Genomic DNA, 18,918 nt, shown 5'->3' with positions numbered 1-18,918 from the left:
AATACATATATTTATATATATATTTGAAGTATTTTAAAATTTTCCATGTGGGCTGCTTCTTGAACCATGTTCATTCGCTCAGCCCATATTCATTAGACTGCACAAGTCAAGCGTTATCCTCCTATAAGCTGAAGACAGTGAACAAAATCCTTCGTTTTAGGTATGAGTGGCAGGAGGAGGCAGAAACTAAAGAGGAAAAGTAAGTAAAATACTATTCGGGATGGTAGATAATGGGTTTCACAAAAAAAGAAAGCAGGAAGGAGAACTGGGGTGGAATGGTGGCAGTTTGCAATTTTAGATTGAGTAGCTGAAGAAAAGCTCACTAAGTTGACATTTGGGTAAAAATCTCAAGATGAGAGAAGGAGCCATGCAGACATAGGAAAAGGGTGTCATGGGTAGAAGAAACATCTGACACAGAGCCTCCAAGATGCAAACCTGCCCAGTATGTTCAAAGGCAGCAAAGAAGCCAGTATGGCTATTTCAACATGAGTAGGAGACATGCTGAAATCCAGGAATAAAAGGCTAAGCATAGAGCCTGCTAGGCTATTTTTTTAGTTGAGAAGTCAATGGAGGGTTTTCATTCAAGAAGTGACACTATATGGCTTATTTTTTAATAATATAATTACTCTACCTGCAGTATGTTCCTGTACTTCATAACATTTAGGTCAACAATGGACTGCCTATGATGGTGATTCCAGAGTTACGTTGCCTAGTGCTATCCTAGCTACCTTAGTTTGTGTAAGTACATTTTATAATGTATACACAATGAGGAAATCCCCAATGGCACTCTTCTCAGAATATATCCCCACTGATAAGTACACATGACTATTAAGAATGGACTGAAGTAAGTAAAGGGCAGGTATTTTAGAGAGAGACGAAGGTGACTTGGATTGGGGTTACAGAAGTGCTGGTAAGCAGTGGCTGGATTTTAGATATATTTCAGTGTAGATGTAAAGAGAATTTTTGTTAAATGAAGTGTGAAGAATTATTAAATCTGGAGGAAAAAAAACCTAGCATCCAGGATGATATTACAGCTGATTACAGGATTGCAGTTGCTATTTATTAAGATGGAGAAATTACAGGGGTGGTGGTAGGATGGTTTCTGTATCACTTTACAAGGCCACCTAAGGACTTCTTGTCTGCAAATGCATGGCCATTTACAGTCCTGGATCTTGATGACATCACCGACCATTGTTCTGAGTGACCTGTTCCTGCCAAAACTCATGTTGATGCTTAATTTCTCACCGATACAGTGTTAGCAGGTGAGGTCTCTGGAGTGCCCAGGGACTGGCCTTAGGAACAGAGTAATGTTTTCCCCAGATTCAGTTAGGCCTCCTGAGACTAGAGCAGGTTTCATGGGAATGAATGAGTCCTTCAGGACTCCCTTTTCTTACAACTTACAAGGCTCAGGCTATTTTATTATAGGAACACAAAACAGACTAAGAAACTAAGGGAATGAATGTGAGTTTAAAAACAGTACAAATTTCAAATGAGCATTTTTGCCAATTTACAAGTAGAAGAAGCAAGGAGGAAACATGAAAATAGATAAAAAAAAAAAAAGCAAGAGACAGAAGGAAGTAAAGTAAAAGGAAAAAATCAGGAGAAAGTGCTATCTAAAAAAAATCAGCATCAAATGCTGCTGCAAGGTCAAATAAGAGGAGTAAGAACTATCTGATTTAGCACCATGAGAATCACTAACCAGTAGTTCTACTGGGGTGATGGCTTAGAGAAACTGGATTCAGAAAGCAAAGATAACTATTTTCAAAGAGATGAGCTCTAAATAGAGATACAGGACAGAAGCTAGAGGGAGAATTAGAAACAATTTTTAAGATGGCCAGAAAAAGCACCTTTATGTGTATGTTGGTAAAATAGATCTAGGACTGAAGGAAGCAAATGATACTGCATGAGAAAGAAGACACAACTGCCTCAATTTTGTGACACTCATTAACCACAGTAATCCTCCATTTAAAGTACTTCAATATTTATCCAACAGTTGTAATTATCTCATGTATTAATAATATAAAAGTATATTTTAATTTTGAAAATAAGTATAAATGTTGAATAAATCAATGAATAATACGCTTTTAGCAATTGCCATGACCAGCACATTATCATTTAATGCATATTTTCTTTGACCTTTATATAATCTGACAAAGTAAATACATATCAATATTTTTTGATTGATTGGAACTGTGGCTGCTATAATACTCACGAAGATCAAGATCTACTTTTACATTCACACAGCTCTTTGCAGCTGATCGCTAGTCCACCTTTTGCAAATTGACCTATTAGCTGAGTACCTGGTGTGGAAAGTAAGCAGAAAAACATCTTACCTAATCAACTTTGCTAGAATTGCACTAATAAATGCCCCACTTCAAAAATATTATTTACCCACAATCAATATATCTTCTTATAGAATAACACTTGTACTTGGGAGAGCTTAAAGACTGAACTGCTTTAAGGCGAGGGTTGGAAAAAAATAAAACAAAAACAAGAGTTAGATAGTAAATACTTTAGGCTTTGAGGACCATATATAATTTCCTTGCAGTCGTTTTTTGTTTTAAAAAACTTTTATTAGTATTTTAATTGTAAAAATTTTAGGCATGCAGTGTGGTAACTTGACATATGTATCAGGGTGTAATAATTAAATCAGAGTAATTAGCATTTTTACTACTATAAATATTTAAACCATCTTTATTAAAATGTAATAATTGTACATATTTATAAGGTACAGTTAATTTAATTTTTTTGTTCATTAAGTTTATTGGTACATTTTAGGCACACATTATGATCACATTCATCATTGGGAATTTGTACCTGTACACGATATATCCTGGTTCTTGTTTTTTCCTCATTCCAATTCCCTCCTTTCCACCCCTACATCACCCCCTATTTACAAAGACTTTGTTTCCATTTTTTTCCTTCTTTTCTCATATTTTTTCATTTCCCTTCTTTCCTTTTTCTTGCCCCTCCTTACTTAACCTTTCCTTTTGGACCTTTTCTTCCTACTGCACATCATCTATTATACATTTTTGGTCCTCATTTACTCTTTCACTTTCACACACCAGAGGAACTATCTGGTATTTACACATATGTCCTATATATTTCACTTAAGAGTATGGCCTCAATGTGCAGCCATTTAGCTATAAATGTGTCTAGTTTCTCAGTCTTTATGGCTGAGTAGTGCTCCATTTAAAAAAAATCTTCTTTATCCAGTCTCCAGTCAATGGGCATTTGGGCTGTTTCCAAGACTTAGCTATTACAAACTGTGGCACTATAAACATGGGTATGCATATATTACTGTGGTATGATGCTTTTAATTCTTTTGGGAAGATACTCAGAAGGGGAATAGCTGGGTCAAATGGGACCTCTAATCCTAGTTCTTTGAGGAGTCTCCATACTGATTTCTACAGAGGTTGCACCAGTTTACACTCCTGCCAATAGCGGAGAAGGGTTCTTTTTTCCTCACAATCCTGCCACAATTTGTTATTGGTTGACTTCTTGATAGCAGCCATGCTTTGTGGAGTGAGGTGGAATCTTGGCATTGTTTTAATTTGCATCTCTTGAATGAGATGCAAACATCTCAGTGATGTTGAGTAATTTTTCATATGTTTATTTGCTGTTTCTTTTCCTAAAGAATAATTTAAAAATATAAATCAAATTCTTACATGATGGAGGCCCTATAAAAACAGGCTAACAGATAGATTTGACCCATGGATTATAATTCGGGGATTCCATCTTTAAAGAATTGTACAAAAGATTAAACATCATTCACACATGAAGAATGAGAAATTAGAGGCATCGTCACCAGTCCCTGCCTGAGCCAGAAATCCCAGTTATTCTTGGGTTTTCTATATTCCTCATTCCAACCAACTCATCCACACACTGTGGGCAGTCTAACTCATTAGGAGCGCTCTGATACGCCCACTTATTTTTTTCATCATCACTGCCACCACACTAGCCGAAGCCCATTATCATGTTTCCTAGACTTACTGTGAAGCTTACTGAATTCACACCTTTCTGTCCTTCATGAGGCAGATGTAGTGATCTCAGAAAAACTGGTACATGCACAGAATTTGAATGTTAGGGACAATGACAATTATAAGTGACTACTTTCGAAACATGGATGAATCTTAGATCATTCTCTCTGGTTTCACTCATTCCATGAGCATACTACACATCCTTGTTTACATCCAGTACAGCCCAGGAATATTATCTCTACTGTAAGAAGTCAGGCAAGAGGTCTCCTGGAAGAAGAGGGGACAGGACCAACTGGAAGGAAAGATAAAGGGGGACTTTCAACAAGCTAGTAGTGTTCTGTTTTTTAATCTGTTGCTGATCATACAGGTGTTTCACCTTATGAGAATCCTTGGAGCTATAAACTTAAAATATGCTCACTGTTATAGATGTATATCAGGCTTTAATAAAGGTTTTAAAAATATAAATCTCATGGTCGATGTCTTTTCATTGCTCTTATACTAATGCCCCAATATGCAGCAGTAGTGACTCGAAAGACAGCTTACTATATATTTTCTCATGTTTTTCTCCTCCATACATCTTGTCTTCACTAGGTCTTGTTCTCCCTTTCTTCAGGGTTTTCTTTTTTTTAATTAATTAATTAATTTTATTGGTATATTAAGGTATACAATGTAATGACATTCATCAATGGAAATTTGCACCTTTATATAATCCATCTTGGTTCTTAATTTTTCCCCATTCCCCTGCCACCCTTCAACTCCTCCACCCCTCCCTAACTTTAAAGACTTTGTTTCCATTTTTGCTTTTTCTCATGTTAATTCCATTCCCTTCTTTCTTTTTCCCTACCCCTCCCATTTCCCTTTCTCCTTTTCACTTTTTCTTCCAATTTCTTGAAGACATTAGTATAGGAAAAGATTTTATGAACAAAACCCCAGTTGCCTGTGAACTAGCACAATGATCAACAAGTAGAATGTCTTCTTATCAAAAAGCTTCTGCACAGCAAGAGAAACAGCCAACAGTGTGGAGAGACAACCCACAATGTGGGAAAAACTTTTCACAAGCTGTTCCTCAGACAAAGGGCTACTATCTAGAATATGTAAAGAACTTTAAAAAAATCAGACTTCCCAAATTTAAAGACCCAATCCCAAAATGGGCATCCGAAATCCTGAACAGATTATCTCTTAGACAAAGAAGTAGAAATAGCAAATAAACATTAAAAAATGTTCAACATCATTGGTCATTCAAGAAATGCAGATGAAAACAACACTGAGATTCTACCTCCTGTTATCAAGAGATCAACCAATCTTCAGGGTTTTCACATCTGTTGTGCCCTCAGCTCAGAACACTACACTACCTTCCCATTTTGTTTTACTAACTTGCAGTAGTGTCCCAGGTTCATTTCTGCCTTGTGAAATAATTTTAGCTTTGTTCTCTGACCCCAGATGAGGTGAGCAATCTGCTCTGCCTTTCCTTTTCAACCCTTCAACATACATCTTTAGTAGAATGAATTCTGTAAGGGCAGGAAATGTTTCATTTCCACTCTTAAACTCACAGAGCTCTATATTCTTAATGAGAGATTAAATAAACTTATTTATTCTCTATATAAGAACACGGCAGGTAGTTGTGGAAAAGTTTCAAAATTTAAGTACTCTAGTATGCACTATTAAATTGCTAAAAGTTTTTTATAAACTTAAAAAGTAAATACTAAATTATTTATATACAGAAATATATAGGACATGCATGAGGCACAGGGAGAAGTTACTTTTAATGGTTCTTACTTCAAAGTTCTATTTTAAACAATACTTTATGATAATAAAATTGAACCTAAATGAATTTGTACTCATTGTCTACATAAAAATGATGGATTTTTTTTAATCTCATAAAATATAAAGCATCACCACTGTTCTAACAATTTGAGTGGATCAATTAACTGTTTCAGTTTCTTTAAAAATTCAAGGTAACTTGAAAAACTTTAAAAAAACTATAAATATTTGCAAATATTCTGAATAATAATTTAAATCTTATACATTAAAGTAATTTGGTGGATGAAGAGTAAAAATACAGTGTTTTATTTGTTTGAATTACCCATGGAAAGTAACACAGATCTAACAAGTGGCTTTCACAAATCGCTCTTCTTAAAGAAACAGGAAAATCTGGCTCACTTAACAAGCCACCTTCATGGGACCAAGATGCAGCGTAGGAGCAGTGTGCGTGTCTAGCATGCACAAGGCCCTGGGTTCAAGCCCTACTTCTGGGAGGAACGAGGTCACCTTTTATAAAGCAAAGGGTGTAAGCAATGATCATACTGAGTGAAAACACTCAAAAGAAAAAGAAACAAAACCCAGACTATAATCTATTTCTGAAATCAATATTTTTATAATGAGCTTTATAGTCTCATGTAGAATCTTTGAGAAATAATTTAAATAAAAATCATAAATAGTATTTTAAATTGTCTTTATTCTTTTCAGGGAATATTTGCTTTTTGTATATTAACATCCAAATTTCTTATTCTTACATTCAAATAATGGCACATTCATAAATCTTGATTTAGGAAGACTTTATTGATCATTACCAAGAAAAAAGAACACATTATTTTCCTTATTTTGAGGAGGTATTGGTTTCCTTAATTAATGTAGAACTTACTTAGCATTTCTAAAGTACTATTAGAATATTAAAGGTATCTTATAATCAAAAGATCCTAATGTACCCTAATCACTGAAAAATACTCAGGACATAATAAAAAACATTATTCACCTATATTCTTAAGTTTTAGTTATTTCTTTTGGAGAAGGATTTGAAAGAAAAAAATGATTTAAATTATTACAGATTACTCATTTTCTTTATCTTCAAGAATTTATCATAAAGTTTCTTTATTGGAGGGTCATTTTTATGTAAATAACTAGGAAATGTTCCAATTTAAGGCATAAAACTTTCCAAGACAGCAAACTTTTCTAATTAAGTTGGTATTCTCAAGTTTCACTGATATAAATTTTCTCAATAATATGATTTTTAAGAAATAAGCTTTAATTTAATTTTCACAAGTACTAAATTCTTTCCAGCTCAGTTTCTTCGTCAGTAAAGTGATTATGGTACATCAAGTGAGCAGTGGCTGACCAAACTTCTTCTTACAAACCCTTTGAGAATATGACGAAAATTAAGGACAACTCCCCCCCAAAAGCATGTGTACAAAATAATGTTATATGACGCTCATCCAAAGATATCTAGGTACAAAGAGGACAAGATAGTATTTATGATCTTTAGTAGCTTTAAATTGTGGTTTCCAAAATAAGGCTAACACCTTTAAACCAAAAGAAGCCAGTCTTGAGAATAAAAGCAAAAACCCAAATACAGCTCATTAATTTACTCATTGCTATTAAAGACAATAGCTAGGAAAGGTTAAACACCTTACTTATATATAAATGTAGGTGTTAATTTGACAAAATAATTTATACTTTAGACATTAGAAGTTAGGCAAAACAAGATTTTTACATCAACTGATAATATTTCAAGACTATTTCTTACACTCACAGCTTTCAAATGACAGTAAGTTGTCCTCCCCCAACCCCACTGCTTGCTACCAGCTTCAGTTCCTTCTCAGAGTAAGGAAGAAAGTATGCAACAAAGGTTATGTTTGAGACCTTTCAGGTGAATATTTTCAGGTCCTGAAATGTCTTATTGAAAAATAATTTCTGGATGACTTAAAAAAAGAATGACTTACCTGCAATTCTTGTTCTCTGAAGGAAATTCAGTAATTATAAACATATCGACACTCTTGGGTACATTCTGCTAAGTGTGGATGGATTTGGAATGCACCATAGCTTAAGCTCTGAACTGCTCGCCTGCTGCACTGATAACTGCCTCCAGTCTTTTACTCCTGAAGGCAAATGTTCCCTGAGAGGGAGTGTGGAGCCTGGATAATTACTGTCCTGAGAGAACATGAATGGTCTCTTCTGTAGACCTTAAGGCGGGCAGATCCACAAACTAAAAGGGACTGCTGCATACTTCAAAAATGGTACTAAAACTAATACATTAAAATGTTAAAGAATAAAACTGGAAAGATGTTCCTTCAAAGAAATAGCCCTTATGAGAAATGAGAGATACTGGCAAAGCAACTGATAAAGTGGGTCAGGACCCAATATCAGAGTAGGGAGTTATAAGTACTTAAATACTTGTAGCATAAAGTACGTCTTACATTGGCATCCAGCGACCTAATGTTTTGTGTTAATGCTTGCTAACCTGATAGTTAAGTAACAGGTGCTGTGGTAACCAATGTTAAAAAATACTTGAAATCACCAGGACCCTGAAAATAGTTGCAATTATTGCCAAGAATGACTTTTCATAAGGTGTAGTCCCAGTGATGGACTGTTAGACAATTTATACTTTATAAATTCAGGTAATCAACTCATAATTTTATAAACCTTAATGTAATAATTTGGATTTGAAATGTTTAAATATGTAAGGACTGAGTCAGTCACAAGAAGTCTCTCTTCTGTCTTAAATAACTTAGACAATCAAAAAGAAATAAGCTATAGATAGTTTGTGGTTTGCATACTATTTTTCATAAGGTTGTCAAAACTCTTCTGCAGAGTCTCTATCCTATACTACTACAAGTTTAGAGGCAGAGTCCTGATCATTTCTTCCCCTCAAGTTAAACCAGGGCAGGGCAGGGCAGGGCAGGGCTGCCAACAAAATACAAGATACCTGGTTAAATTTAGATAAATACAGAGTGGGGCATAATTACTCTAAACTATTTATTATTTGTTATTCAAATTGAACTGGGTATCCAGTTTTGTTCTGCTTCCTTCTGTTTAATCTGCAAACTCTAAACCAAGAGAGCTCAAAGTATCACCCAGGAGATGTCCAGTGCAGAAGAAGCTAAAATGGGAGCTAGTCATACCTTACTTTAAATCCTTACTTTCGAATACAGAGATAGCTTAGCCGCACATGGCCACTGAGCCTTTGTACTGTGGCTAGTCCAATACAAAATGTTCTATGAGTATAAAATACATACTAGGGTTTAAATTAGTATGAAAAATATAAAATATTTCATAAATTTTTATATCTATAACATGTTGAAATAGTATTTTGGATATTCTGGGTTAAACAGAACATAATTAAAATTAATTTTAATATTTAAAACCCTTATTGTGGCTGTCAGAAATCTTAAAATCACAGACACAGATTTCAACTGATGGCTTGAGTTATTATTGGTGCTATTTTTTACTAGACAGTGCTGGCTTATACGTCTTCAAGGAGAGAACTGTACCAGAATTTCCTTGTCATCCCATCTCTAAAAACATCAGAATTGGTAAACACCCAGGTAGCTTGTCTCACCTCCACCTACTTGTTAAAGTGTACAGGGAGCATGCTCTTACCTAGAAAACTAAATTTCCCATAGGAACTGTTGGTATGAACTATCTGTAATCACTTTAAACAATTTTTAAAAACCTATCATCCAAATACAGGACTAGTAATAGACAAATCTGAAACCTAGGAAGGAGGGCAGGCAAGGGTAGCAATTCGGGTGAAAATTATCAAAGTAAGCAATGTGCTTCTACGAATCCACCCAAATGAAACCCATTAAACCTGTGTAACCCATATCGACAAAAGGGACTAAAATTTTTTAAAAGATACTTGATTTTTTAATAAATCATTCTTACATAATTCAAAAAAAAATAAATACTAGTATATATTATGCATGTATATAAAAACAAAATCTTCAAGATTCTAGTTTTATTGAAGAATCTTTCAATACCATTATACTGGGATTTACTCCAACATATTATCAAAAATGATAGAAGAGTAGTTTATTTTTTTCCTTAATTGAGTTGGTATAAGAAATTCTTATTAAGAATCATTGAGACAAGATTTTACTTTTGATACCCTTGATAATAAGGGCAAGATAATAAGGGTAACACTAGTTCTATAATCATGAAATAAATGTTTCTTTTTAAAAATATACTGCCTGTACTACTATAAAACAAAATTATTTTTAAAAGGTGTGTTTTATGGGAGAAATATTTTAGATTAAAAACATTTTTATTATAATGTTTTAGTTTCAATAAAAATACTGTTCAGTTAATTCATATCCCACCTTACAATTTCAATAGGTTTAGGTCTGAATACTAATGTTTCCTCAACTTGCTAAAGAGTTATGCATTTGTTCATTTTCCTTCTATATACAGGCTTCAAATATTTAATATGCTCTCAAAAAATTTCAAAGAGAATGGTATACATACATGTAATCTCTCTGAATTCTCAGTAATCTTATTTCTCCTCTGTTTCTAATTTGAAGATTTAAATCCTATATATGTCAAAGTAATCAGTTCTTATGCTTTTTCAAAAAAGGTCTAAGCTGTATTTTTTTCTCATTCTCACAACAAAAACAAAGGGTTCTTTTCCTCTTTAATATCTTTCACTAAATTAGGAAGAACAATTCCTTGGGGAAAAAAATTTATAGGTAGGACTGCTAGACAAAAATCAGCACATTTCCACCCCAATTTAATGGTCCGTAAAAAGTTCACACCTTGTAGAACTAGTTTCCAAGATCACTTTGAGAAAAGATAAATGAAATAAAGTGATTTTTTTTAACACTTTAACTTTTCATTGTCAATATTGTGGCATCTTGACAATTACCATCTTAAAAATTTTGTTAGATATTTACTTTCTCGTCAACAGCCAAAGTTACTCTCATCTAACATTGATCTACTCAAACATGGATGGTATGTGCAAAATCATATGCTTCTTTTTGTTCATCTTCTAGTCAACAAATGACATCTAATTGCCATTTTTAGATGCAAATTTCAAGAAATCCAAAAAGGGTTTCTGATGAGGAATGAACCTCAGCAGTTACTAACCAATTTAGATGCAGAAAGAAATGGAAAATAGATTTTACTATAATTGGGACCGAAAGAAAACTTTCATCATCTCTAGGACATGCTTCAGTTCTGAACATGAAATCCACTTCCTGATGGAGGTGGCTGCCCTGCTCTGAGGCCTGCCAGCCCCCACCTCAATGGAGCATTCCAAAGCCAGCCCTGAGTTAGGAGCATGGGCCCAGGAGTGTACGCTCACTACATAGTGCTTACCTTTAGAGAACAAGGTGCTTGATAGAAACTGAGCAAGTTCTCACCCCATACTTTCAAGAACACTGAAAAAGATCTGCAGATCTTTCTTGGTGCAGGAGGGACCTCTTTATAATCTTCTTGTGGTAAGTTTACAATTTTCCTGAAGGAGGAGAGAAGAATAAAAAATTATATTGAGATTACACCATCAAGTTTATCTTTCCACTTTACAAAATAAGGTTCTAAAAAAAAAATGAGATGAAATCATGAGTAGTCTAAAAGTCATTCTTTTCTTTCTAAAATATCAACTTCCCCTAAATACTCTGTGTTTCAAACATTAATCCCTATTCCCAAAACCATGAGTAGCTCAACTTTTACCCCTGAGAAACTAAGAAAAATATAAGTAAATTCTATGTGGTCAAGTGATCATAGTTGCTTACATTAAAAAATAATTAGTACAGATAAACTCATTGAAAATCAATGAGTCAAACAGAGCAGACAGGAATTTTCCTTGCATCTATTACTTCCTAATAATGATATATGTATTTCAGGATAAAAACAAACAAACAAGCAAATGAACAAAAGTAACCCTTTGCGTTTTATTAAATGCCACATAGTCATATGAAGCACTCTACTAGAATGTAAAACTCCACAAGGAAAAGGAATTTTGTGGGGTTTCTCTGACACACTGATGAGCTCTAAAATCTTAAATAAGTTTTGGCATATAATAAGCACTTTAAAAAGGTAAATAAGCCAGGTGTGGTGGTGCTCGCCTGTAATCCCAGCACTTGGAAGGCTGAGGCAGGAGGATCACTGTGAGTTCGAGACCAGCCTGGGCTATATAGTGAATTCCAGGTCAGTGTCAACTACATAGTGAGACCCTATTGGAAGGCTGGCAGGAGGATCACTGTGAGTTCGAGACCAGCCTGGGCTATATAGTGAATTCCAGGTCAGTGTCAACTACATAGTGAGACCCTGTCTCAAAAACCAAAAAAACAAAACAAAACAAAACAAAAAAAAGCCCCCCCCCAAAAAAAAACAAAAACCAGAAAATGGTGAATATAAATATGAATATAATATTACAAAATTAAGTCAATAATCTGAAGGCCAAAATTTGCATACCATAAAATTAGAAATACATAAATATTCTGAAGAGTCTGAAAATGTGTTATATAACAATAAATAAAAAATTTCAATCACATATTAAATAAGAAAATGTTTAAAATGCTTTATCTTAAAATATTCATGAGAAAATGCTATAAATATATTATTAAAATCCAAACTCCTATAAAGGAATTAAATACTTTAAGGTCAGAAAATCACACACTGTACCTTAAAATACATTACTAGATATCAAATACAGTAAAAATCCTAATACAGAAAAAAATGTAACTTGCCTTTTTAATACTTCCTCTCACAGAGAACAGATCAATACTAAAAACTGTAAAGTCCTCACACATATAACCATCTGCCTCTTTCCTACTAGCAGGAGGAATGATGTCTAAGAAAGTATACTACATTCAGAGAGTTAAGGTTCGATTTTTAATTTCACTTGCAAGTGTAGCCTGTTAAGGGATACTAAAAATTCATCTGCCCGAGCACCCTAGTTTCTCTTCCATCTTGACCAATTTTTCTCACAGTATCTCTAGAGAAAGACTGCTTTTCCCCATTGCAGACTCTGCTCATGGAGTTTAGTTCACACTACAGAAAACTCCGCAGACAGCTATGTTAATAAGACCGGTTTACGCTTTCATCAGATGACATGGGCAACATGCCTAGATAATACAGAAATATCATAGCACTGTAAGAATTTCTAAACAGATTCAGAAACTGAGAGTAAGCATTTAGTCATGGATTGCTTTGTGGCCCATCCTCACAGGAGCACTGACCTAGGTTAGGCACATGTGACTGGCAGAGGGGAATGAATGTAGATCTTATGCTGTGCTCAAAGTCTAAAATTTGTTTGCTGGTTTGTCACCTCTTCCGAGTTTCTAAACTAAAATTTTAGTTAAAATTTTGCAACTAGTAAAGGGACTGATTTCATATTGTACTTCTGACACTGGCAGAAAGATGGTAGCATTTAATCAGCGGCATTTAATCAGAGAAACATGGCATTAATACCAGGACAAAGGCCGTATTTCTTAACTCTTACTGACCATGAAGTCAGACATCCAAGGGTTTTAAAATAAATCTCCAGGGGCAGAGAGGTATCTTCTAGTCCCTAGTTACATCTATTAGTACTTCAATATCACTGTTTTAGACACTGTTACTTTTTAAAAAGTTGATGGGGTAAGACTTCTCATTGCAGAGCATCCAGGAAAAAGCTCAAAAGACATCTTGAAATTAGAAGTAGGTATTGACTTAAAAATTTATAAATTACTTTTAGTCAAATAATTGGCCAAGATTCTCAATTTAGAAATAGTATCTTGAGTCTTAAATTATTTCCAAATATGATCATCTTTTTGCTAGCAACCTAGCTATTTCTCTCAAATTTATTGTCAAATGTTCTATTACTAGTCTGACTAAAATCTTTTCCTAGTAGTTTTTTCAGCCAGTATAAAGACAGTATATCTGGCACTTTATTAATTTTTCTTATTTAAGTACTTTAAAGCTTGATAGCCTGAGATTTTTTAGGCAATAAATCATGACATCTAAAAATATTTTGGTTTTTTTTTCTTCAGATTGTGTTCATTAACATATCAAATAAGGCAGAGTGAGTAGTAACTAATAAATAAGCTAATAATAAAAACAGACACTGGTCATTTCCTAAATTTCAGTTTATCACCACTCACTACTCTGTCCAGGTTTAATGTTTAATTCAGCTTGCTGGTTTAGTGAGGTATCATGTTCCCTGAAGCTCAACTTAGCACTCACATCTCATCACAACAGAGTTACATTTGACCAAGTAGGACTGGGAAAAGGTCTCCAACTCTAAGATGACCAACGCTGTATAGGTTAGCTATATAAAGTTATCCTAGCACTGACAATGCTTATGAAAATCAAGTAAGAAAAGTAACTTTATAAAAGTCTCTAAAATCACATGTGAAATAGGTACTCAATGTGCTGTGTGGTCCTTGTATCTTCAGTTCCCTGCAGATATTATACTAGGTAGTTCAGAGACCATATTTAAAACATTAGGCTTCTTTCCAGGATGATTATTTCAGGGCAATCAAAAAGCTTTAGCTTAGAGGGAAAACGTCTTCCAATGGACAAATTTACTAAGACATGTGGAAGGGGTAGCAGACTAAAAAATTAACTATCTTTCAAAAGTTAATTATGGAATTGATTCAGGGAACTATGAACAATGGGTGAAATCATGAGAGATGGCAAACTCTCAACACATTGGCTTGTCACCACTGTTCAGTTTTAGCTCTGCTAAGAACATAACAAGAAGACCAACTGTCTGCTCCCTGATGTAACACAGTAGGGAGAACCTTCATGCATGAGGTAGTCCTATTATTCCCCTCCTTCAAGATCAAAACCAAAGTGGAACATGAATCTAAGTCTTTCTGAGTTAACTGCTAATTTACAGAAAATTTAGAAGCCCAGTTACAGGCAAGAAAAACAAAAAATACAGAATGAGGAACATCCAAAACAGAGTTTATTCAGTTTCTTCAATAAGTCATTTACAGGAAAGGAGAAGAGAGGAGAGAGGAAGAGGAGTGGAAGAGGGGAGGGAGGTAAAGAAGTGGTGGGGAAGAAGAGAAATTTTAACTACAGAGCAGTTCTAATAACCAAATGCTTGGATTCTAAAACAAAGGACTCACACGTAAAATGCCATTTTGTAGTCAAAGGAGAAGAAACCAAATAGGGAGGCAATGAGCAATATGTAATTACTACTAATTTTGTTGGACATGAAAGATACTGTGGTTGCCTAAGAAAAGTATCTTTTAAAAAAGACATGTATACTGGATAATGTAGGAGAAAAAAGATGAGATTTCTGATAGAAATTAGATGAAGCCAATGGGGCAAAATTTTGCTAATGTTAAATGCAGGCCATAGGTTACCAGTACACTAGTAAGTTTTATTGTAATAGTCTCTCTCTTTTGGTGCATGTTTGAAATTTTTCACAATTATGTTTTAGCTCAGGCTTCTGCAACTTCCTTTATCAAATATATTCTTAGTAAACAGAGAACTAACTGCTATTACCGTATTACATGAATGAACGTTCACAACTAGCACAAAGCAAGGATACAATAAACATGGAGGACTGTCCTGTATGTGACTGGCATGGATTTGCCCACGTTTTGAAATTCAATTTGACTTGCTTATACAGTGGCTGTGTATATGTATAACTGAAGAGGAAAAGGCTTTGTCAGTTCTAGTTCAGTGATACTTTAGAAGATAAAATTTCAAAAAATAATTTGTACTCCTCAAAGTAAAACAAAACAAAATGGATGTAACAATTCTGAGGGTACACTGAACCAATGAAAATTAGGTTCTTTTATTTTGGTAGCTCTCTTGCTCCTTTGTATATCAATACAACCATGTTGCCTTCTGATTTTATTGGTACATATTAGATCTCAAAAAATACTCATGTTTACACGGCCCCTTGTCTAATCTACTGATATTCCCTTCTCTAAAGGGGACTGACTGGTCTCAGCTATGTAGCAAGGGGAGTCACTACAGGCTCACTGTGCCATTTCTAATAGCAAGTAGTCAGGTAATAAAGTGAACAACAGGCCTAAGTTAAACATTCACAAAAATATTCAGATTTATATGTCCCTCTTAAAAATTTTAAATAAATTTTAATAAAATCCATGGCATTTTAAGACTAGAATGATTTTTTTATACTTCTTGTATATTCTATCATGTGCATCTCTATTGCAAAAGAACATTCAAAGCCATCATTTATTACTCCTTTCACAGAAAGTATTTTATAGCACAATATGAGACTATCTACTGTCACCTTGTTTCACAGAAATTAGAAGGCTTGCTTTTGTTGGTCCTTAACTTCACTTTTACTGTTAACTATTGCTGACCCCGACCCAATATATCACAGTAGGCAAATCAAGAAAACAAGTTATTTTTCTGTATGTTAAATGTATTTTCTTTAAACATCAATCTCATAACATTGCATTAACACTAAATAGCATATGTTTAATATGATTAAATATCCTTTGTCAAAATTTATATTGAATTCCCTTGGAAATATTTTAATGTTTAAAATTCCGCAGCTCACAATATAGGTGTTTTCTTTTTGTTTTGAGACAGAGTCTCACTACGTAGTTCAGACTGGCCTTGAATTCACTATGTAACCTAGGCTGGTCTCAAACTCGCAGCAATCCTCCTGCCTCAGCCTCCCAAGTGCTGGGATTACAGGTGTGCGGCACCACTCCTGACTTAATACAGGTGTTTTAAAATATCCTATAAGCCTATAAAAGGTTAAGTATTTCAATACATGTGTTTATCTGAAAAAGTATTCTAATTATGACTATACTAACATAGTGGTTCAAAGGACACACCAAAATCTGATGGTTAGATGTGTGTGTGTGTGTGTGTGTGTGTGTGTGTGTGTGTGCACAGATACACATGTGGAGGGTCTTCAGCCAGAGCACAGGCTTCAACAGCACTAACACACAGCTGAATGACATGCTGGAACATCAAGTGGTGCTCCCAACTGTCCCTCCTCCTCAGAAGTACAAGCGGTAGTCCAACAATTCAATGGGATCGCTCGGTCAGAAAGATATACTTGGTTAAAACAGCATTTCTCTCTCCCTCTCTCCCACTCTCCCTCCCTCTCCCTCTCTCTCCCTCCCTCTCCCTCTCTCTCTCATACACACACTCACACACACAATCGTGATTGTTTTTATTTCCTTTCCCTTCAATGTTATGGTCTATTTTTTTAATGAATTGGTAAATTAATCTAAAACTTCATGACACTATTTGAATACCTAGGATACCTCATAGTATTACAAGAGCAGAGTTTATGACTGCTGTAACTGTTTGAAATCTTGTTTTTAAAAAGGCAGACTAAAGGTAGAAAAATGTAATTTAGTGCCTGCTGAAATTTTCTTCTTAGAAAAAGAACTGTAATCAATGGAAAGCAATCTGAAAATTAGTGAACACTAAAGGAATTTTATATTTCCCCTTTGAAGTTAAGAAATATACTTGATCTCAGCCAAAAGATCAAGAAACAATGAAATTAAGAAACACGTGTGAATATTTGAGAAGCTCTGAAATAATATACTTAAAAGTCAGTAATGTATTTTCATCTGTAGCTATCATGTCAAGTATTTTCCAGATTAAAATTCTTTACTCAGTACTAAGTCTACTTTCCCAAGTAAACTTGGGAAATTTTTGTACAGGCCTGATAATTTCTTAGCTTTATGATTCAATTTGGAGAATTTGGAATGGTTTTGTGTGTGATGGGGAAGTCTGCATAATTCTTTTAGGCTATCCTGAGGTTATTAATAGCAAGTGCCAGCTAGCTAGTAAATTTTCAATAAACACTAGTAGACCGATTCCATTAGAACTGATGATGGTCATGGGAAACCAGGAGTACTCAATGTGCTCTCATTTACCATCTCACAGTGAAAGGAGTATTTCTGTATTACAAACTGAAAAGATACTATGATATAAATTATCTATTTTAGATTTAATTTAAATGCTTCATCCGAAGATACTTGCATATATGGTAACTGTATTGACAAATCTAAAAACCGATTTTACAAATGCAGACTTCAAAGCCATGTGATCAAATAGGTCAAAGAAAATGCCTAATTAAATTTTACCCTGAAATTGTTCAACAAAAAGAATTACATGGCAAAAATTATTCAACTGTTAAAATACTATAAAGATATACTTTAACTAGTTAAAATACATATATTCTCCAATTATATGAAGTATATATGAATATCTTAAAATAATCTGTCTTCTCTTAAGTAGCAGGTAGCACTACATAATTTTAAATTTACAAATATTATACATATAATTTAGACCTATCATTATAGAGCTCTTTTGTTAGGGAAAAACATTGAAATGAGTGAATTTTTTCATTTCCAAACTTACTCTACTTTTATTTGGGTTTATTTTCAATCTCATGAAGTAAACATAAGAATATTTTTGCTGTTTTCCTTTCTTAGACAAGAACATAGGTAAGTTTCATGATGGCTAGGACAGAATTGGTCCTGGGTGAGACACTGAGAAAAGCTTGGTCCTGAGGAGGAAGCCTGTGCGTGACTGATGTACTGTGCTTTTAAAGAGGTCGCACAACTTTGGTGAGAATCTCACTGACAGTTTATGTATATCCTATCCACACTACTGTTGGCAGTGCTGTCTCACACACACTCACTACACAAACAACAAACAAAAGCACCATTTTGCTAGTACTTCAGGTGGCTCAATTTTATGAATCAGGTAGGACATTGTTAAGCTGAATGAAAGTATCACCATTATTGTTACTGTGGTTGTTAACTGTGGAGAGCCACTTTTGAGTACTTTCTGTGTACCAGATACTGTTCTAAACATTTTATATGTATACTCTTATTATCCCCATTTTAGAGATAAACTGAAGCACAGAGGACTTGCACAATTTTCTTAAGACTAAAAACCTTGTAAACGTATTAAAACTCAAATCCAAGCAGTCTAACTGTTGACATAAACAAATAAAATTTTAAGCTTTTAAATGCAAAACTGCTTTATACAACTTTATTAAGTGTCTTGTGTAATGTATAATACACATGATAGGAATTTGAGTCTGTTCTGCTTTTATTCACATTTCTGGATACATTAGAATACTGAAGATCTTTCTATACCACTTTCTTGTTTTAAATAATCTATCTAAGAAATAAGACAGTGCCATTCCCTCTAATTTCTAAGGTATATTTTCTTTCTTTCTTTTTTTTTTTTTTTTTTTTTTTTTTTTTTTTTTTTT

Source organism: Fukomys damarensis, unplaced genomic scaffold, assembly GCF_012274545.1.
Source record: "Fukomys damarensis isolate Sample0158 unplaced genomic scaffold, DMR_v1.0_HiC HiC_scaffold_19, whole genome shotgun sequence".
In the NCBI taxonomy this organism is placed as follows: domain Eukaryota; kingdom Metazoa; phylum Chordata; class Mammalia; order Rodentia; family Bathyergidae; genus Fukomys; species Fukomys damarensis.
Note: the sequence above shows the minus strand (reverse complement) of the source record.